The sequence below is a fragment of the Dreissena polymorpha genome, chromosome 1 (assembly GCF_020536995.1).
Source record: "Dreissena polymorpha isolate Duluth1 chromosome 1, UMN_Dpol_1.0, whole genome shotgun sequence".
Classification (NCBI taxonomy): domain Eukaryota; kingdom Metazoa; phylum Mollusca; class Bivalvia; order Myida; family Dreissenidae; genus Dreissena; species Dreissena polymorpha.
Window position 1 is genome coordinate 34,917,081 of NC_068355.1, and position 23,224 is coordinate 34,940,304.

The 23,224-nt window shown below is 34.1% G+C and overlaps 1 protein-coding gene across 1 annotated transcript in view; it reads left to right on the forward strand.

The window, feature by feature from the left end:
• LOC127876698 (uncharacterized) overlaps nt 1-23,224 on the forward strand; it is a 238,369-nt gene that overhangs the window by 128,020 nt on the left and 87,125 nt on the right. The gene's annotated exons all lie outside the window — the stretch shown is intronic.

Consider the following 23,224-nt stretch of genomic DNA (forward strand, 5'->3'; position numbering starts at 1 on the left):
TTGTGATTCATTGTGAGATTTTAAAATCATATGGCTCATTTGTTCACCATTATTGGATGGTGTGTTGCGCGAAAGAATTACTTCAAAATCTCCAAGGTCAAGGTAGCCACAACTAAAAATATATTGATTTTGAAACAACTATGTAACTATGAACAATCAGTAACAATGCACATTTTGATTTTGAGTTGTCTCTCTTTATCAGACTTTTTATGCGCCCGGTAGGGTGGCATATAGCAGTTGAACTGTCCGTCAGTATGTCAGTATGTGTGTATGTCAGTCTGTCTGTCCGTCCGTCAAAAAAAAAACCTTCAAGTTTAACGTGGGCCATAACTTTTGCATTATCGAAGATAGAGACTTGATATTTGGCATGCATGTGTATCTCATAAAGCTGCACATTTTGAGTGGTGGAAGATCAAGGTCAAAGTAATCCTTCAAGGTCAAAGGTAAAAAAATAAATAATTTTAAAGCGGCATTCTCATGAAGCTGCACATTTTTAGTGGTGGAAGTTCAAGGTCAAGGTCATCCTTCAAGGTCAAAGGTAAAAAATAAAATAAAAACAATAATAAAAAAAATCAAAGCGGCGTTCTCATGAAGCTGCACATTTTGATTGTTGGAAGTTGAAGGTCAAGGTCATCCTTTAAGGTCAAAGGTAAAAAAATAAAAAAAAATTTTTATTTATTTCAAAGCGGCGCAATAGGGGGCATTGTGTTTCTGACGAACACATCTCTTGTTGTTTTTTAGCCGGATTTTTTTCGAAAAAATCTCGGCTTATAGATTGATGTTGTCGGGCGGGCGGGGGGGGCGGGCGGGCGGGCGGGGTGGCGGCGTGCTCGAAAATGTTAAAGTTCTTATTTCATGGTATAACTTTGGTATGCTTGGACCTAGAGTCTTCAAACTTGACATGAAGGTTGGCCAGGATTAACAGATGACCACTGGTCATTTCAAGGTCATTCATTTGAAGGTCAAGGTCACTGTGACCTTCAATATAAAAAATGTTAAAGTTGTTATAACTTTGGTATGCTTGGACCTAGAGTCTTCAAACTTGACATGAAGGTTGGCCATAACTAGTTAGTAACCACTGGTCATTTCAAGGTCATTCATTTGAAGGTCAAGGTCACTGTGACCTTGAATGTAAAAATGTTAAAGTTCTTATTTCATGGTATAACTTTGGTATGCTTGGACCTAGAGTCTTCAAACTTGACATGAAGGTTGGCCAGGATTAACAGATGACCACTGGTCATTTCAAGGTCATTCATTTGAAGGTGAAGGTCACTGTGACCTTCAATATAAAAATGTTAAAGTTGTTATAACTTTGGTATGCTTGGACCTAGAGTCTTGAAACTTGACATGAAGGTTGGCCAGAACTAGTAAGTAACCACTGGACATTTCAAGGTCATTCATTTGAAGGTCAAGGTCACTGTGACCTTGAATGTAAAAATGTTAAAGTTGTTATAACTTTGGTATGCTTGGACCTAGAGTCTTGAAACTTGACATGAAGGTTGGCCAGAACTAGTAAGTAACCACTGGACATTTCAAGGTCATTCATTTGAAGGTCAAGGTCACTGTGACCTTGAATGTAAAAATGTTAAAGTTCTTATTTCATGTTATAACTTTGGTATGCTTGTACCTAGAGTCTTTAAACTTGAAATAAAGATTGGCCAGTACTAGAAGATGACCACTGGTCATTTCAATGTCATTCATTTGAAGGTCAAGGTCACTGTGACCTTAAATGTTAAAATGTTAAAATTGTTATAACTTTGGTATGCTTGGACATAGAGTCTTCAAACTTGACATGAAGGTTTGCAAGCACACTTAGATGACCACTGGTCATTTCAAGGTCATTCATTCTAAGGTCAAGGTCACTGTGACCTTGAATGTAAAATGTTAAAGTTCTTATAACTTTGGTAGGTAAAAATGTTAAAGTTCTTATTCCATGTTATAACTTTGGTATGCTTGTACCTAGAGTCTTCAAACTTGACATAAAGGTTGGCCAGTACTAGAAGATCACCACTGCTCATTTCAATGTCATTCATTTGAAGGTCAAGGTCACTGTGACCTTCAATGTTAAAATGTTAAAATTGTTATAACTTTGGTATGCTTGGACCTAGAATCTCAAACTTGACGTAAAGGTTTGCAAACTTTCCTAATTGTCAATTCAAGTTCATATTTGTGACCTTAAATGTTATTGTTGTTCATGTATATGCATGCATTCAAAACATAACACAAGGTTTGCTCATGCCTTGAAAAGTACTTACATTTCATTTTGACCTTTGAACAATATTTCAGTAATTTAAGTATTGCATTGACAAAAACACGAAAGGTACTTTCCTGTCATTTAAATCAAAAATCCGGCTTCAATGCGGTCATCTCCGACCGCGGAACTCTTGTTTCTAATTGAAATCAAGGTCAATTTTACACAAGGGGGTTAACAATACACGTTTTGAATTGTCTCCCTTTATCAGACTTTTCAACTGAAAACCTGGTTTTGTGACAATTTTGTCCATTGTTTGCCATTTGTAGAATATAATAGTCGATCTGTGTGTGTCCAAACATGTACCATGGGGTCATCAGTGTCAAATGTGACGCATTTCTAGTTTCTTTGGAAGAATATATTAATTTAAAAACATACGTTTTTTAACTCAACTTTTCTTTAAAAGCTGGCAAATTTCACTCAACAGCCTAAGAAAGTTCATATTTAAGTGATCTTAAAGGGAGGCATTTTTTGTGCAATCAACTTTTGCAAAATTATGTCTGTCATTTTTCATGTATTGAGATATATATATGTGCGCTTCATAAAATTATGACTGTTTGTAGTATTTTGCTCAAGTTTTAAGTATATTAAGAAGATTTTTTGGTTATAATTTATATTTGATTAAATTTGACTGTGTCCATGGGGAATGAGTGTCTGTGACATATCTAGTTCTGCATGATATGGACTGAAAGCGGCACATACATATTAACATTTGTTCTCTTTTTTTGTGTAAGAATTGTTTATTATACCCCCATTAACATTGGTAATGGAAGCTATATAGGAGTCACTTTGTCGGTCTTTCGGTTGGTCTGTCGGTCGGTCGGTCTGTCCCTCTGTCGGTCTGTACCGAAACTTCATCCGATCTTCACCAAACTTGGTCACAATTTGTGTGTAGATGATGTCTAGGTTATGTTTGAATATGGGTCATGCCAGGTCAAAAACTAGGTCGCTGGGACACTTAGTGTGTTTTAAACAGAAAGTTTAACCGGACCAAAAATGCTTTTCCGGGCCATAACTTTATCATTTATTGTGAGATTTAAAAAAAATCTTTTGGCAAATTTGTTCACCATCATTGGACGGTGTGTCGCGCGAAAGAATTATGTCGCTTTCTCCAAGGTCAAGGTCACACTTTGAGTTCAAAGATTAAAAAATGGCCTTAAATGAGCTTGTCAAGGCAATAACTATGACGTTCATTGTAAGATTTTAAAATCGTTTGGCACAGTTACTCATCATCAATGGACGGTATGTCATGCAAAAGAATTGCGTCAATATCTCCAAGGTCACACTTTGAGCTCAAAGGTAAAAAATGGTCATAAATGAGCTTGTCCGGGCCATAACTATGTCATTCATTGTGAGATTTTAAAATCATTCGGCACTTTTGTTCACCATCATTGGACGGTGTGGCGGGCAAAAGAAGTATGTCAATATCTCCAAGGTCAAGGTCACATTTTGAGTTCGAAGGTAAAAAATGGCCATAAATGAGCTTGTAAGGGCCATAACTATGTGGTTTATTTTAGATTTTAAAATGACTCTGTACATTAATTTTGTTCACAGTCATTGGACGACGTGTCATGTGAAAGAATTCAAGAGTTCAAAGGTCAAAATGGCTTTAAATCATAATTGCATAATAATTGTTCCAAATTGCCATAAATTAGATTCTCTTGTTTTGTGAAGACAGCATGCAAAATAGTCTGTGTCAACGGGCACAAGAGGGTATACGTCACGTCTGTGACAAAACTCTAGTTTTGTTTGCAGATTTCAGTCTGAAATCCAACTTTTCTTTTACAACATTTATGCTTGAAATTGTTCAATCTATAAGAAAAACACTTTTAGTTGGAAATTTTGTTATTGCCTCTTTCAAAAAGCACTTTTGATATTTAAACATTCAGACTTGAGAAGGATGTATTGTACATTGTTCTTTAGTGGTTCAATACAGAGTTAAGAATGCACACTTCAACCACTAATTAAAACAATCAGTGTTCTCCATAACAAGGAAGATTTTAGGCTAGCGAGTCTATTCATAATGACACATGTTTATCTGAAACTGAAAGACACATTCAACTAAACAATGCTTTCATTGTTACTTCTTACTTGGAAAAGTATTTTTAGTATTACTAAGCATTGGTTAAAGAGGTTTGTATTTAGAAGATTCAATCCGCACTCTTATTATGCAATTTCAAACAAGCCCCACAATAAACTTTGCAAACAAATTGTAATTGACGGACATGTATATGTTAACATAAAATACATCAATGTGCTATGTTTTCTCCTAGATCATCTATGACAGTATAGTACTTGCATATAACTGCATATACAATTGTTATCATTTATGTCAATGGTTTTCATACCTAGATACAATAAATAATGTCCCTTTTGCCTTATAATAATGTCTTGAGCAAACGTTTTGGTTCAAATTGAAGTCATAAGTGAATTTTAACGAGTTAAACATTTCACTGCAATTAACATTATAATTTCACCATTGGTAAAAGGGCTTATATAGGAGTCACTTTGTCTGTCTGTCGGTCTGTCTGTCTGTCCAGAAATTTTGTCCGGACCATAACTATGTCATTTATTGTTAGATTTTAAAATGACTTGGTACATTTGTTCACCATCATGGGACGGTGTGGTGCGCGAAAGAATTACGTCGATATGTCCAAGGCCAAGGTCATACTTGGAGTTCAAATGTCAAATGCTTGTCCTGGCCATAACTTTGATGTTCATAGTGAGATTTTAAAATAATTTGCCATAGGTGTTCACCATCAGCGGACGGTGTGTCCGAGAAAGAATTACGTCGATATCTTAAATGTGTGTCGCGCTAAAGAATTGTGTGGATATCTCCAAGGCCAAGGTCAGTATACTTTTAGTTCAAAGGTCAAAAATGGCCATAAACGATCTTGTCCGAGCCATAACTATATCAATGATTTTTTCAAAGTCATTGGACCGCGTGTCATGTGAAAGAATTCAAGAATTAAAAGTTCAAAATGGCCATAAATGATAATGGCATAATAAATCTTAAAAATTGCCATAAATTAGGTTCTCTTGTTTTTGTGAAGACCGTGAGCATGCAAATGAGTATGTGTCAATGCAGCATGTGAAGGTATACGTCAGGTCTGTGACAAAGCTCTAGTTAATTTAGTTCTAATTAGTCGTATGGTTTTGTATTCGTCCGTCCGTCAGTCCGTCACACTTTTCTGGATCCTGCAATAACTCTAAAAGTTCTTAAGATTTTTTTCATAAAACTTGGAATATGGATAGATGGCAATATGGACATTATGCACGTCATTTCATTTTGTTCCTACATCAAAAATTGTGGTTGCTATGGCAACAAATAGACTAGAAATACTGCTGAAAATGGTGTTTTTTTCTGGATCCTGCGATAACTCTAAAAGTTCTTAAGATTTTTTTCATAAAACTTGGAATATGGATAGATGGCAATATGGACATTATGCACGTCATTTCATTTTGTTCCTACATAAAAAATTCCAGTTGCTATGGCAACAAATAGACTAGAAATTCTGCTTAAAATGTTTTTTTTCTGGATCCTGCGCTAACTCTAAAAGTTCTGCATATTTTTTCATGAAACTTTGAATATGGATAGATGGCAATATGGACATTATGCACGTCATTTCATTTTGTTCCTACATGTACGTCAAAAATTGTGGTTGCTATGGCAACAAATAGACTTAAAAAGATATACTGCTGAAAATGGTGATTTTTTCTGGATCCTGCGATAACATTAAAAGTTCTTAATATTTTATCATGAAACTTGAAACATGGATAGATGGCAATATGGACAATGTTCACGTCATTTAATTTTGTTCCTACGTCAAAAATTCTGGTTGCTATGGCAACAAATAGACTACAAATAATGCTGAAAATGGTGGTTTTCTGGATCCTGTGATAACTTTAAAAGTTCTTAATATTTTTTTCATGAAACTTGGAACATGGATAGATGGCAATATGGACATTATGCACGTATTTTCAATTTGTTCCTACGTCAAAAATTCTGGTTGCTATGGCAACAAATAAAAAAATATTCTGACAATGGTGGAATTTCTGACAATGGTGGAGCCGGTAGGGGACTTTTATTGCTTGGCAATAGTCTTGTTAATTATCCTTCTACAAACACCCGCGACCTATTTTCTGTAGACATAGACTCAAGTTCAAGGATGTTTTGCGATAAATCATGTGGTTTTACTGCAATATATCATGGAGTTATTCTGCAATCAAAACCTATACATATTGATGGGCTTTTTTACTTCTTTGAGTGTGACCTGCATGGGTCAGCCATCTCACATTTGACATTCAAATGTACAATATGTGTTGCTGTTTTTTGTTTGCATTTCTGATTTTGCAAATTGTGTTTCCCATTCAGATTACGTGTAATGCTTATTTAAATGCAAAAGGCGCAGGGATATAGCTTTGTAATTGTCCGTGCGTCAGTCATCAGTCCGCCTATCAGTTCGTCCATCTGTCTGTCTGTCACTAACGTTTAGGGCTATATCTCAGACACCATATAAGTTTCAACATGAAACTTCATAGGTGTATAGATATTAATGAGGATAAGGCGGGGGATATCAATTCAACGAAATTGCTTTTTGTTAAGAATTGAAAATTATAAAACTGGTGAAACCACTGTTGTAACATAAGATCGGCTTATAAACCACAGTTACCACACCATTGCATTTTACCATAAGTAAGTTGTATAGTCAAACTTGAGATCCCTTGTTTAAGTGCTTTTTCACAGATTTGTGCATGTATTGAAGTTTGTCACTTAATGCTTTATATTGATACATGTAAACATTGGATCTAAAAAGTTTCAGGAAAAAAGCAAAAATTCAATTATAAACATTAAATAGTAACTCTCAACTCGAACCACTGGCCCCTGGAGTAAAAGTCTACCTCTTATACCAATCGGCCATCTGTGCTAATACAATGAGGGATGTACATGTATTTTTATACTTTATATAAGCTATCGTTGTAGTTTCAAAAAATATAACCGCAACAACAGAACACTCCAAATTATTGAATCGTTTTGCATTGCAACGCTTGATAATTATCAGATTTTAAAATCCTCAAAAGATGCATAATATATAGTGGATATTTTAGATAATGATAAATGTTGAGTAGTACTGTTTCCTCACAAATATCATAACTGTAACGAAAATTTACGAATCTGAAACAACTTTGTTAAATTTAGTCAATTTACCAAAACATGAAAAGGCCCCTTTAAAAAAGTCAGTGTAGATTCACTTTAAAGAAATAACATAAGATTAAAGCATGCACTTTTACAACGGAAATAGCTTGAACAAGAAACACCATGTTGCGCAAGTGAAAACACATGAGTAATGTGGTGATGACCAATAGCCAGACAAGTGCAGCAATCTGGAGTTGATTTTGTAGTCTTATCCATTTATAAGTTTAAATATTGATTGAATCTTTCTTTCCAAATTGATTTAATTGGATTTTCATGAAATGCGGTTACATTTCAGACATTGTAGGGAATCCTTCGGGCATGTGACATGGAACAATTATTATTGACAAAGGGTTTAAACTTTGAAAAAAATATATGGCTAACATTTCTCACAAGAGGACAAAAATCAATGTATTACTAATTCGTCAAACCAAGCAATAGACATAACATAGACAACATTTTAATGTTTGTCAAAAGTATTGACTATGGATCATTGACGATACAGTTAACCTGTCAGAATAATGTTGCTCATATGATATACAAGATAAGTATTGCTGCAAAGCATCAAAGGGCGTCGGAAATTTCAGTGTAAAAGGCACCTTAGGAAGTTACATGGAACGATTTTTTTCTACAGTACATATTAATATATTGGCCGATTATTTTCAACAAAATAGAAGCAGATACTGGAGTGGTATAACCATTATCTATAATTTTGTGTTATAACCCCCAAATAACCATCGTTTATGATGTTGTGTTATATTACTCCCAAAAAACCATTATCTATGATTTTGTGATGTAACCCCCAAATATTTCATAGTTCATTTTATTTACATTGGTTTCCTTTTTTACTGGCATCCGTGTGCAGTTTTCATTAATGGAACAGAACTGTGTAGGTTTTAAAAAATCTGCTTCATCTTGTAAGCGTAATTTCATATTATTTTCAACTTTAAGGGGACATGATTCTGAACTTATTTTTACGTTGCTCATTTAGGATAGGGGTTGAGTACTCATTGATATGAAAACACTTTAAAAGTTTGAAAATAAATTGAATGAAAACTGTAAATTGCATAAAGAAGCTGCATTTCACAATTCTTTGAAATTCAGTAAAAGATCATAATAGATTTATTTCTCCAATATTCATCATTTTCAATAGGGTTCGAGTAATACTGATATAAAAACTCTTAACAAGTTTGGAAAGATTCAGACGAAAGTTGTGAAATCTTTTAAACAAGTGGAAATTGTTAATTTTGTCAAATTAAATAGAAAAAAAATCTGGACTTATTGCCCTGATGTTTCTCATTTTTAATCAGGTAAAAATGCTGATTGATATGACACTGTAAGTTTGGAAATAATCTGATGAAAAATGTTGACATAATCACCTAACCAAGCAGTTTTTATGTCCCCCACTATAGTAGTGGGGGACATATTGTTTATGCCCTGTCTGTCTGTTGGTCTGTTGGTCTGTTTGGCCCAACTTTAACATTTTGCAATAACTTTTGCAATATTGAAGATAGCAACTTCATATTTGGCATGCATGTGTATCTCATGAAGTTGCACATTTTGAGTGGTGAAAGGTCAAGGTCAAGGTCATCCTTCAAGGTCAGAGGTCAAATATATGCGACCAAAATCGCTCATTTTATGAATTCTTTTGCAATATTGAAGATAGCAACTTGATATTTGGCATGCATGTGTATCTCATGGAGCTGCACATTTTGAGTGGTGAAAGGTCAAGGTCAAGGTCAGAGGTCAAATATATGTGGCCCAAATCGCTTATTTTATGAATACTTTTGCAATTTTGAAGATAGCAACTTGATATTTGGCATGCATGTGTATCTCATGGAGCTGCACATTTTGAGTGATAAAAGGTCAAGGTCAAGGTCATCCTTCACAAGGTCAAGGTGATCCTCCAAGGTCAAACGTCATATAGGGGGACATTGTGTTTCACAAACGCATCTTGTTCACTTTTATTTTTAAATTCAAAGAGACATAATTCTGGACTTATGGTCCGATATTGTTCATATAGAGTCAATGGATATAAAAAAACTGGTCAACAGGTTAAAGGTTACGCAAAAATTGTTGAAACTGTAGAAGCTACCCTTATGATTCATTGGTCCGAATTTGTATCATCGCAATATCACAAAAACTGTCAATTCTAAGTTCAGTGTATTAAAAACTTAGGTTACCATTTAAATGCTTAGAAAAACTTATAGACACTTTAAATGCTATATTTTGTTTTAGTCAAATGCAACTTGGTCTGAATGGTTAAGGGTCACATGGTATATGTAGATTTTATAAATATTAACATACTATGCACCATCAGTGCCCCCAACATGCAAAGCCAATAGGTTTATTATTTTTTATGTTGACTAACATCCTTAATGTTAGTTATGATCCTGAAGTCTAGAGTACATTTCGCACTTCATGAACCACATCCTTTTAAACACTTAGACCAAAACTACTTATAACTTGTTATACTCTGAACCGGCTTGTCACTTAGGTTTCGCAAATTTATTTATAATGTTGTAAATGCATTGTGATTCTCTACAACAGCGGTTTAAATTTGAATGCAGTTGTATAAGCTGGTCACAAAAAAAGGTTGACATAATTTGTATAACAAAATGACTGTTAAATATTCTTTGCTTTAATATATTCATTTCATCTATTATTTTGGTCCTCTAAAAATAGTTTTAGCAAATGTGGTTATTTGCCTGTCAGCTAACCGACTGAAGAGATAGACTTATATTTCGTGGGAATGTTACGAGTTAGCTATGTCGTGGGAACGGCTTACTTAGTACAGGGAAAAAATCGAGATAGAAAACAGCGGAGTGCAAAACTAAATAAAAGAGGAGTGCAGTATATTGTTTAATGCAATCCTCCTTTATTTAATGCACTGCTCTTTTTTCATTGCATCACTCATGTATTTAGTTTTGCATCCCTCTTTTTTTTCGCATTCTCTTGACTTAGTTAGTCATTTCCACGACATAGCCTACTCGTTCCATTGAGTTATTATGTGGTAGGAACGCGATAGAAAAAGAGGATTGCATTTAAAACAAAAGAGGAGTAAATGTCACATCTATGGAAATGTACATCAGAGATCTAGATAATATATTTTTAAACCTCAATCAAGTGTCTTAATATCATGCCACTTGAAATAAAAGAGATCCCAGTGGACACAGTTTCATATACCATTTATTGACGCAATATATTTAAAATGTGCTGAAATCATTGTTATTGATAGTATACTACAGCATTTTTCTATCATGTATAATACCAGAAAAATGAACTTGTTCTGCAATTATATTTCCGCTAGGTTATGTTTTTGTAATTTTCTTGGTGTTGCTAACCCTTTCACAAATAAGAAGCAAAGTGGTAATGGCTTTTGCAAGCATCATACAACCTGAACAGCCTGTGAGTAACTCGCAGGCTCTTCAGGTTTTATGCTGTTTGCTGCTTATCAGTGGCTCATGGTTGGAAATGAATCCTTTTAAACTTAAAACTAGTAAGAAATGTATTGTTATAAATTAAACTTTCTAAGGGACTTCAAATGAGTCAAAATGCATATCTTAGTGGTAAAGGGTTAAACTACATTCAGAAGCAATCATCTATACACAACATGTAGTACTTTTTAACGTAATATATTATTTGATAAAATTGTAAATCGCTTGCCATGGAAATTAAGTATTTTAATATTTTCATCAATTGTAACTTAGCATAAAACAGGGATACTACATTATGAAGTTAACATTGACTTATCAATGTCAATTTGAAGTTTAAAACACCGACATTGTAAAATATATAGAAGCTTTTAGTTGAATTTACTATGATAACATTACAATTGTACGAATTTAATATTCACCCTCTACATACACACCATCTACATACTGCGAAAGGAAGACTTTAATACTTAGTCATGTCAGCACACTCTAACGGCTGCTTGAAAACCATTAGTGTTCTTCTTAACAAGGAAGATTAGTGACAGCTGGTCTGTTGATTGTGAGAAGTATTCAATCAAAGCTGAGTGATGTGGAAGCATAGAAATACTAGAACAATACCTTCATTGTGAGTATGCACTAGAAAAAGTATTTTGCTTTTATGGAATGAAAAACCCTGTGCGGTCAACTAGTTTGTTTTCAGAAGATTCAATGTGTATTATTACGATGAAACACTTTCAAAGTCAAGTTATAGTTTATGTAAGCAGCAAAAACAATTTTCATTCACCAGTTTCAGTCAAACGCCTTGCAACGCAAAGGACCCCAGCCTATTTACAAACTTGTTGAATATAAACCCTGTTGACAGTGCTCTGTCAACTCTACACAGATGTACCTAGCTTGTTTTCTTGTTATCTAAAATTAGCACAAGGTGCTTACTGAGTGCTTTTATGGTGACATTTTGTCCATTGTTAAACATGCATTGTTAAACATGCATTGTCAGTTGTCAAAATGTCACACTGTTAACACACTTGAGATAATATATATATATTTTGAATATTCATGAAACTTTGTCTGACAATTGGTCTAAAAAATAAATGTGTCGGTTACAAAACTGGGTCCAAAAACTAGATCACTAGGTCAAATTTAATGAAAAGTTTCTGAACTTTCTAGAAGTTACATTTTTACCCAAACCTCACGAAACTTGCTCATTATGCTTTTACTAATGCAGGCTTTTTCCACCCTATGCCACGGGTCCGAAATTCGGCCCCATTCCCAATGCAAATTTGGTTGTTTTTTTCCCAATTGAAAAAAAAAAATCCCAATTCCAAAAAAAACCTTAAAATATATAAGTTTACCTGATCCAGTGTAGAAAATAGAAATATTGCATAATTAAATTATCTGCTGCCTTGAATTTGTTTTAAAAACTGTAATATATGTTAATGATTATTTAAGACTTTCCTTATTTTCCTCAAAATCCGGCGCTTTGCGCGATTTTTTTCACCTCAAAAAAGGCCAGGCCTTTTCCCCAAATTCAGATTAAACAAGAAATATCTTTAAAAAAGATATACTGCGTTGATAGTTCAATGGATGAGATCAAGGATAGCGAATGTCTTTTTCTGTGCAGTTCTTAGCTGCATCACACGCAGTACGGGATGTTACGCGGAGTTTTCGCGGCTTATTGTACATTATTACATATTGCTGGTCATAAACCTATAGATACAGAACAGAAAACCAAAAGAAGAATGGAAGTGAAATTAAAACATATGAGTCAACCGGCCACACGCGAAGTATCCGTATTTATAGGCGCGTTCTTCGAACAAACCTGTTTTAGTGGTTTGTCGGGCATTGCCATTTGATTCGATTATTAATAGTATCGAGAATCATCGCGCTCATGCTTAATACATTAGTCAATATGGTGGAATAATTATTGTTAAATTAATCAAAAAAAATATTTATCATTGTATTGTTGAAAACACATTAAGAATCTTTTATTGACATACCATAATTATATTGCGGAATATCTTCATTTAACATATTTCTGGTCTAAAGAATATTCCAGGTCACCTAGTTCACGGAGAGCGTCTTTATTATTTTACTGGCCGCGAACTCCGGTGATGACCTGTATATAAACTCGATACCTCGCGGGTTGAAATGCAATCCATTAAAGTGAGGCCTCGCTTCCACTGCTCTTTATACTTTTACATGTTTACATGTTGACAGGAATGTGGAAGTAAGTACTAAATATGAGAACATAGCTTTTAAGTATCAACGCTTTTGCGCTGGTTATTATATGAAAATAAAAGGTGCACGCACAAACTGTATTGATGTCGAGAATTGAGTGTAAAACTGTTCTATCTATAAAGCCTTTTCATTAGAGATAAAATTGTTTCATGCAGTAGAACAGTGTTACAAAGACGGGGATATGTTTCAAATGTTCTGGTGGTATACTCAAATCAGCCAATGGCAATCTTCACGATAGTTCATTTTATCCACTAGCCATTCGGGCTACTTGAATGGTGAAGACAAGTAGCCCAGCAGCAAAATTACTAGCCCAAAGTAAATTTGTTAAAATATACACCCTGTTAAAGGGTTTCATCTTTCAATAGCAGTTAATCTATTAAAAAGTAAAATTGTATCCAGGGTATGTTAACTGTAAAGCCTATTGCAAAAACAATTGCAACACAATATAACAAGTCAAAGTAATTATGTCCTTTTATTAATCTTAAGTCTTTAACATGTGATAAACAACTTCTTCATTCATCTTATCATCACTGCCATCCTGGAGATCCTCTTTGTCAGAAACCATACCCTGTAAAACAAGCAACCTGATACATGTAGTTATTTTCCAGAAGTTTACTTGACAAGTGAAGGCATAGATGGCATACTTTTATCATACATGTTGACTTATTTCTTATGCTGTGTTTTTAAGCATTGCTTATTAAACTCTGTCTTACAGAAGTAGCTTCTCCTTCATCACTGATTTTTGACCACTTTTCTTGAAATTCACGTTTCCGTGATTTTTCATAGTCATTTCTTGACTTACGATCAGTAGTGGGCAGTTGCTTGCCAGGCGTCGCTCCAGCTACGTATTTAAGCATTATGCAGCCTTATGCGCGTAGGGACTTACAACATTGGAAATAAACACACACACACAAGGTTACAAAGTAAAACAATGTTTATTCCGGAAATGCAAGCCGCGGACGTCGATTGGTTTACTTCAGCATTAAACACATCAGCATGACATGTGCCAATAGTAAATAACCAGTCTAAATTGTTCAACACTTGGCCTGGGCTACGACTCGAAAATGATTGTTGACTGTATGGACCAATCGGAACGCGTCTAAATCTCGTATTTTAGGCGAAGTTGAACGAAGTTTTGTCGGAAATCTTCGCGAAGTACTCACAAAATAATGACGTTTATCACACTTAAAAATGTAAACAGTATTGATACACGGAATTTCTACTGGCCCGACGGGCATACGATATAGCAATTTTAATAGGCCCGAGCTATAATTTACACGCCCAGGCCACCGGGCGTGCTCTTATTTTGCAGACTGCAATGGAATAAATGAAGTGTATTCATTCGTACCTAGCAGCGGGAAATTTTATTTGAATTTTATTGGACACTTACAAAGGTCAGGTTAGGTGAAAAGCTGGCTTAATACTGCAGCTATGCCGAAAAAACCTGCACTTATCACACATGTTCATAATATTTTGTAAAATTTTAATAATAAGCTATCAAAATAGTCGATTTTTACCATTTAACGGCTTCTTTGAAATATAAGAAACACTATTTACATGCGATAACTTTTACCAATTGAGCCAATTTTGCGATTATTTTTTTTCCCAAAATGGGGGTTTTCACGACGCGAAATTCCCAAAATTCCAGTGTGGCGTTTTCCCAAAATGGAGCGGAAAAAGCCTGTAATGGTATATCTGCTGAGTTTAAAAAGGGTTCAGGTCTACTGAAAAATATGAGTGCCAAAGGGCTTTGAAGTGTTCCATATGATTGTGAAAAATTTAGAAGCCAAATGTTTTTTTCCTTTTCACCTTGAAACTCAGATCAACACAAGTATTAACATAATGTTTCAGCTGAATTCAACATTGCTTCTCTCCATTCCAAAATACGACTCAACTAATTAGGTGAACGTCCTATAGTTAGGAAGTATATATAAATAATTTTTGTTTGTCGGCCAGTTTTGTCAGCGTATGTTTCCAGAAGGACACTTATATTTCTCAAGTGATCAAATTAAATTTTAAATATGTCATCAATTGGAGAAGTAGCCGTGCATGCCCCTTTTTCATGCACTGTATTTCACTTGTTTCTGAGTAATGTGCCTTTGGAATTACCCATTTTTATGGCATAGGCATAACATGTTTTAAGTTTGTGCAGCCAACTTCTTCTTAATTTATGAAGCTTTTTAAATTACATTTGAAATCTTCCATGGCAATACAGTTTAGACATGCAAGACACATTTAAAGTCATAGAAAGAGTGGGGATAGAACTCGGGGCCTCTAGGAGGATATCATATCCACAATGTGCCTGTATCATTAATATAATGTTATGTGTAAACATGTTATGGTCAGCGTACTTTCACATTTACACTATAGTTTTAAATTTGTTAATACGTTATGGTTTGGTTATAGATCAGTAGAAGGAACATCAAATAAAGCACTTCTAAGCTGAAAAAGGAATGAAGAAATTGAGGTGCACGGAATACCTATATAATTAAATCACACAATCACTATCTGTGATTTATTTAAATAGCTCTCTTAAATATAATGTTTACAGGAAATTTCAATGTGTAAGATCCTTTGCAGGTTAAAATTATGTGAATAAGTAAATGGAAATAATAAACCATAAAACATGTGATGACAAAGTTATGATGCTATGAAATACTTAATATAAAGAGATTGCCCTCCCCAATGAATCTATTTGTATAAGATCTTCCTTATGACTATATACACATGTAATATTCTTTGTTGTGCAATGTTGTTCATTATGTACACCTAAGGTTGACATTTAGGTATATCTGGCATTTCAAAATAAATGAAAAGGGTTGAACTGGCATTGTAAAGTACTGATCAACAAATTATGTTAACTTATAACTGATTTGTAGAACTCTTTTTGCAATTGTCATGTAAGGCAATTTAAACTGCAACAAATGTAATTGCTTTCAGATCATAAAATCATGTCAAATTATAAAGACCCAAATACATAAAAAAAAACAACTGCATAAATCATTCCTTAATACAAAAGAATATGTATTAATGCTAGTAAAATAATAACAAATGTGAGGTCGCCGTAGCAAAAGTGGATATGGTGTCTACAACCAGGAGATCACAGGTTACATTATGACTGTGGAAGCGTTACTATGATACCTCTGAAATATACAAAATACTGGTCGTACCCAGGAAACGAACTCAGATTTGTTCAAATAGCCTCAGGCGTTTGATGCAATAAAGTTAAAATAACTATTTATTTTTTTTTAATAATTATTTTGTAACTTTTATAGTGGAGTTAAAGTAAATATGCTCTATCAATTGTTAAAGAAAACCTGTACACAGTAAACTTTTATGCTTGGCATAGGAACACAGTTTTCTGTTTGAATAATAATTGGAAAGTGTTATCATGCAATATGTCACTGCAGCATGGTATCTTGTTAAGGGTATATGCAATCATAATGGCATATCTCACTGCACTTTGGTATCATGTTGAGGGTTTCTGTCATCATATGTCATATGTCACTGCAGCATTGTATCCTGTTGAGGGTTTCTGTCATCATATGTCATTATGTCACTGCAGCATGATATCATGTTGAGGGTTTCTGTCATCATATGTCATATGTCACTGCAGCATGATATCATGTTGAGGGTTTCTGTCATCATATGTCATATGTCACTGCAGCATGGTATCCTGTTGAGGGTTTCTGTCATCATATGTCATATGTCACTGCAGCATGATATCATGTTGAGGGTTTCTGTCATCATATGTCATATGTCACTGCAGCATGGTATCCTGTTTAGGGTTTTTGTCATCATATGTCATATGTCACTGCAGCAAAGTACCCTGTTGAGTGTTTCTGTCATCATATATCATATGTCACTGCAGCATGGTATCATGTTGAGTATTTTTGTCATCATATGTCATTTTTTGTATGTCACTGCAGGATACTTTCCTGTTGAGTGTTTCTGTCATCATATGTCATATGTCACTTCAGCACTGGTATCATGTTGACGGTTTCTGTCATCATATGTCATATGTCACTGCAGCAAAGTACCCTGTTGAGGATATATGTCATCATATGTCATTTGTTACTGCCAATAGTCTTGATGAGGGTTCCTTTAATGACATATGTGACTGCAGCGTTGTTATCTGTTAGGTATCCATGTCATCATATGTCTTATTATATATGTCACTGCATCATAGTATCCTGTTGAGGACGTATGTAATCATATGTTAAAAATGTTACTGCAGCATGGCATCCTGTTGAGAATTCCTGTCATCACATGTCATACGTGACTGCAGCATGGTATCTTATTGAGTATTACTGTCATTATATGTCAATGTCACTACTGACTAGTATCATGTTCTGAATATTTTCATATGTCAAATATCAATGCAGCCAAGTATCTTGTTGAGTATTACTCATGTCATATGCCATATTTCAGTGCAGCATGGTATCTCGTTCCAAATTCCTGGAATCATATGTCATATTTCACTGCAGCCTAGTATTTGGCATTTAACGTCTTATAACAGTCCTCTGCTACAGTTGTTCAAATCTTGATATAATTGGGTACGATCTTGACACGCCTCATTGATCAGGTAATTTATAAATTCTTGTAAAGTAAGTATTGATAAACTTTGAATATTTTCTTTTCTGAAACTTTAAGCGTAAGGGGTTTGATATTTAAAGTTTTGTTCTCCTCTTTCCCTGTAATAGGTTTCTCAAACCATACACCTGGGTCAAAACTTACCACAGCCACCGGTCATATGATAAACTAATGTAGTAAATAACATGTACAACTTTTTCTCTAAAACTGAGAGGCAAGGGGTAGATATTTCCTGTACGAAATGTTCCGCCCGGAATTGGCACGGAATCCCTAACTAAATCCCGGGCGTAAAAAATAATTCCGGGCGTATTTTTCTATATATGATTTTTAGAAGAGGGGCGGATTCCGGGCGGATTCCGGGCGTACTCCGGGCGGAAAACAGGGGCGAAATATGTAAATGAGGTGGGACGGAATTTAAAATTACGGGCGGAAAGCATTTTACGGGCGGAATTCAGATTACAGGCGGAATTTCAAATTACGGGCGTAACTTAGATTACGGGCGTAATTTAGACTACGGGCGAAATCACAAAATACATGCATTTAGTAAATAAACCCATATAAGGCTATTTGAAAAAACGAAAGGCGATCGCAAATGTTCACCATAAGCACGTTGTGCTCAGGTTAGCTAAACACTATTAAAAATTATGACAAAATATATTAAACATAGTATCTTTACATTTATTTTAAGATAATTAAAATAAAACAGATGGATCAGCTTTTAAACACCTACAACAAAATACATTAAAGATAAGCTTTAAAACACAAATAACAACTAGAGCACCGCAGAGCAGGTGCCAACACTCACTGTGGGTGCAGTTTTGAATAAAAAAAAATATATATATATAAAAATTGACCTTTGACATTGAAGGATGACCTTGACCTTTCACCACTCAAAATGTGCAGCTCCATGAGATACACATGCATGCCAAATATCAAGTTGCTATCTTCTAAAAATTGCAAAAGTTATGGCCAATGTTAAAGTTTTTGGACCACGCGGATGGCGGACGAGCTGGCTATGACAATACCTCGGGTTTTCTTCGAAAACAGCCGAGCTTAAAATTCATTTAAGGTAAGCTTTTGAAAAACATATAATGCAAATAATCATAATATATACACCAAATAAGTCTATTTTAGCATTGTAAAATAGCATGTTACAAACAGCCTGACAATTTAGAATCATAAATCATTTTGATTTTTCCTTTTTTTCATAACAGTATCTGTATCAACACACGGCCAGTATAAAAAAGTTCACTCAACACGTTTCTTCAATTGCTTCCTCGCATAGGAATTTCTTTCCATAACTGCATTGTTTAGGTCAGCAAGCGGAAAGGTAACTCCTCCAGCATTCTTTCTTCCCCATCCAATGACAAAATCTGAAATGCAAATTGATATTTACAATTGCATAATATCAAACACTGTTAATTACGAATAAATGGCTTTTGAAAACTTGATCTAATCCAGGGCACCAGCTAAGATTGGAAAGGGACAGGCTGCTAATTTTTCAAAAGGGCACTTTTGTACACAATGTGGTATTATAACTAACTGGCACATGTTCAAACTAACATGTTATATATGTATATATTTCATATAACATGTACATGTTTATTTCATTTAAAAAATTGTTTTGTATAGTAACAAACCTTATATTCAATACCATATCTACTTGTAATGTATGCATATTTACTACACAATATGTTTGAGAAACATCGTTACTTCGAATTTTTCAAACTATTTTTAAAGGCCAAGTACGACTGCACAAATGCTGGTTCCTTTAAACGAGATGCTTGATAAATGCAATAACTTGAATAGTTTTACCTCTCAAGATATCTAGCTTTCCTTGGTCGAGGACAGGTTTGTGCTCGTCACCAGGGCGCGGTTTGCCCACTCCTGTTCCCCTTGAGTTTGCCAACTCATGCAGGGTAAAAACCTGGTCTAGAAGCCCATACATTAGGTAGTATCCCCCTTTTACTCCTTTTTTGGCAGCTGATGCACACACTTTCCTTAGAACCTTCCGTTCAACGTAAATGTCGACGTGGGGGAAGAGTTTAACCTTCAAAATAAAAATATCAAAGTTTTTATTAAATATGAAGGACAGAAATCCATTCAGTAATGACCAGAAAAAGCTATAAATAACATTTAAGATGAGAAAAGCCATAAAACACAGCCATAATAATTCACTGTACACAACATTGACACTTTTTTCATGGTCAGGCTGAAATAAATTTGATGAAATAAATGTAACTATGGGACAAGCTCTCAGCTGATATCGCTACCCTACTGGATCTTGCAAAGTTTAAGAGGGCAGTGGTAAATGTGCTGTACTAGTCTTCTAAATGATGTTTTTAACCCTCACTTTTATCTTTCACCCAACTCTTTTAACCACTTGATTTCACGCCATTCTTCTGGAGATTTCAAGCTTTTAGCCTCACTACCCGACAATATCCTTTGTTGAGTCCTTTTTGCTTTTCACTTTCACTAATGTTCATGACGCGCACCTTTTCCCTGCCTATAATACTCGAAAGAGCGGTTGACAATAAACAGAGATAGATAGATAGAATTACCTTTTCTGTGACATCTGAACTTTATGCCAGGCTTGCCTGCTGGGGAGATGAGTGTGGAGATGGCTGAAAAGATAACAGTAATATCAATATCTTAAACGTGTTCCGAGGACTTCTTTTCACATGGAAATATTTGTTATAAAATAACTTAACTCATTTTGGAGTAAATGGTGTTCATTTTCTTCAGAGCCTCTGTATAAGATGTTTTTTTTGTTAATATTTGTTTAGTTTTGACAGAAAGGACATTTAATTGGAATCACCTTTCCTTTTGTGTTCAACTCTTTAATATAAAAATCCATATCATTATTGTTCATTCCAGAGCATGAAATTACCATTGATAAGTTGTCTGTTGGTCCAAGGTTGGACGTGGAGATGGAGTGCTTTCTTGGTGATCGTCGTGACTGAACCTGGGAGGACATTGACTGCAAGATATAATTAGCTTTTGTGTTAATTAATTGTATGATTGCTTACATCATTTAGAGCATTTTTACCAATAATTAGAAATTTGTATCATTATGTCCACTATTAAAGATGGATATATACATTGCTTTGCTAATGTGGGTTGGTCTAATGATACCCAACAGTTAATAAAGACAACCATTAACTCTTACAGGAAACAAATTCATCAGTCAATCAGTTTAATTCAAATTTGTCATTCATGTAGAGACTTCAATTTTATTGGTTTTTGTGTAATTGTTGGTTATTTGTGAATCATTTTCATTACATAATTTTTGTGCAAAACTGTGGAGCATATTGTTACTGGCTTTAAACATGATAACCAAATGCTAAATACTAAAAAACAGATTGTTAAACATTGCAACTAATTAGAAGTTACCGTTTCTAAAAGTCCTGTGGATGGAGGGAAGTACATAGGTAGCATTGCCTGATGCCCTGGGGTTTCTTGCTCCTAAATACAAACATGAGAATTTTAAAACTGGGCTATTTTAATGTCGACTGCGTTCTTATTGAACACACATAAAATTTCACACAGAGTTGCGCGCATGAACTTAAACATAAACAAAATGAGTTAAACCTAACCTGTATATTGTGTTTAGTAGTTGTATCCAGGAATGTAATGTATAATCCAACTTACATTACTTTTTTTCCAGTTTTTAATCCATTGTTACCTTAGAAAATATTGAGAATTACTGTTGTTTATTTAAGGGGAAATAAATAACAAAATAAGAATAAATATACCAAAACATTTAAATACCATTGATAAGTTGTGTGTTGATTCAACCCTGGACGTCAAAATGGGTTGTTTCCTTGGCGATTGTCGTTTCTGATTCTGAGGTGGCATTAACTGTATAATATCATACATTTGTGCGTTTTTTTTGGAAATTCATTGTATGGTTCATTTTAATTCTTAAAAAAATAATACTTTATTTATTGCATTTTTTTATGTCTGCAAAAAGATTTATTATTTCAAAATAACAAATACATAGAGGATATTTGTTGGATTATTGGTGGAATATTGATGTTAATTCATGAGATCATAGAAAATAACGTTTTCACGAGTGGCGAAGCTATGATCAAGAGTTAATTAAAAGCGATATTCCACTAAATCCAACAAATGTTCTTTTTATTTGATGCTTTTTTTACTGTTTATTAACATTGTAACAGAGTTTAACTGGAGAATCACGCTGGAATAATGACGTCATTTAGTAAAAAAAACTGACATCATTTCACAGATAATTTTCACTGTTTGAAATAATAAATTATTTTTAATTCACTGATATTTCTCTTTAACCCTTTGCATGCTGGGAAATTTGTCTTCTGCTTACATGTCGTCTGCTGAATTTCTTAAATAAGCATTTTCTTTGATTTTTTTTTTCAAAGAATACTATCAGAATAGCAAACAGTTTGGATCCTGATGAGACGCCACATTCTGTGGCGTCTTATCTGGATCCAAACTGTTTGCAAAGGCCTTTAAAACTCGGTTCCCGCACTGAAAGAGTTAAACCATGGGAAAGCATAAAATAAATATAATTTGTTTACAAAAATCATTAAATTTTTGTTAAATGTATGTTAACTATTTTACCATGTTTACAAAACAGCATCGAAAAAAACATTAACAATTCATCTTTTTGATGAATGGAATTTTTCATGTCATTGAATCTTTAGATGTTATCTTTTCTAAAGGTCCTGTGGATGGCGGCACAATGGTCGGCAACATTTGTGGCTCTGCTTGATGCCTTTGGGTTTGTGGCTTAGAGTGTGCCTAGTATTAAAAAATGTATTTCACAATGAGACAATAACTGAAACAAAAATATTAAAACTCACAGTTTGTTTCTAAATATTCATTTTCAAATTAAATTTAACTTAACACTATATCCAATTTATCATACTTAATGAAAACAACAAACAATTATCATACCATTTCAGAAACATCACTGCCTGAGGTGTACCCTTCTGATTGAGATGGTAGTGGAATCTGAAAGTGCAAAATAGTGAAAACAACATGTAATATAAGTTGATAAAACATACTGAACGTAACAATGAAAATTCTAATAATCATTAAATACCTAACAATATAACTTATAAGGTTTCAATTATTTTATCAGACTTATTAAAATATACACTACATCAAGTTTACAGTAACATTTTATATATGTTTTCTATCATAAAGTAAAGTAATAATCATTAAGCATTGAATGATAAAAAAAAAATAGTTGAAATACAAAAAAACAAAAACATGCATGATTGTGTTTATTACAAACATTTTTTTATAAATAAAAATATAATTAGAAGAATGTCAAAGTGAGGTAAAATAATATATATTCTATGAATTGTTTCGGCAAAAAAATGGGTTGGTATTGAGGTCATGTTAACTAAGGGATTTTGGTGCAAGTTGAAATCATTCTGAATATACCTTTACAAAATCCGATATCAAGTATATGAATAGACAGGAAAACCCTGTGTAATTTCTATAGGCACATGATGTGTGAAATTAAGT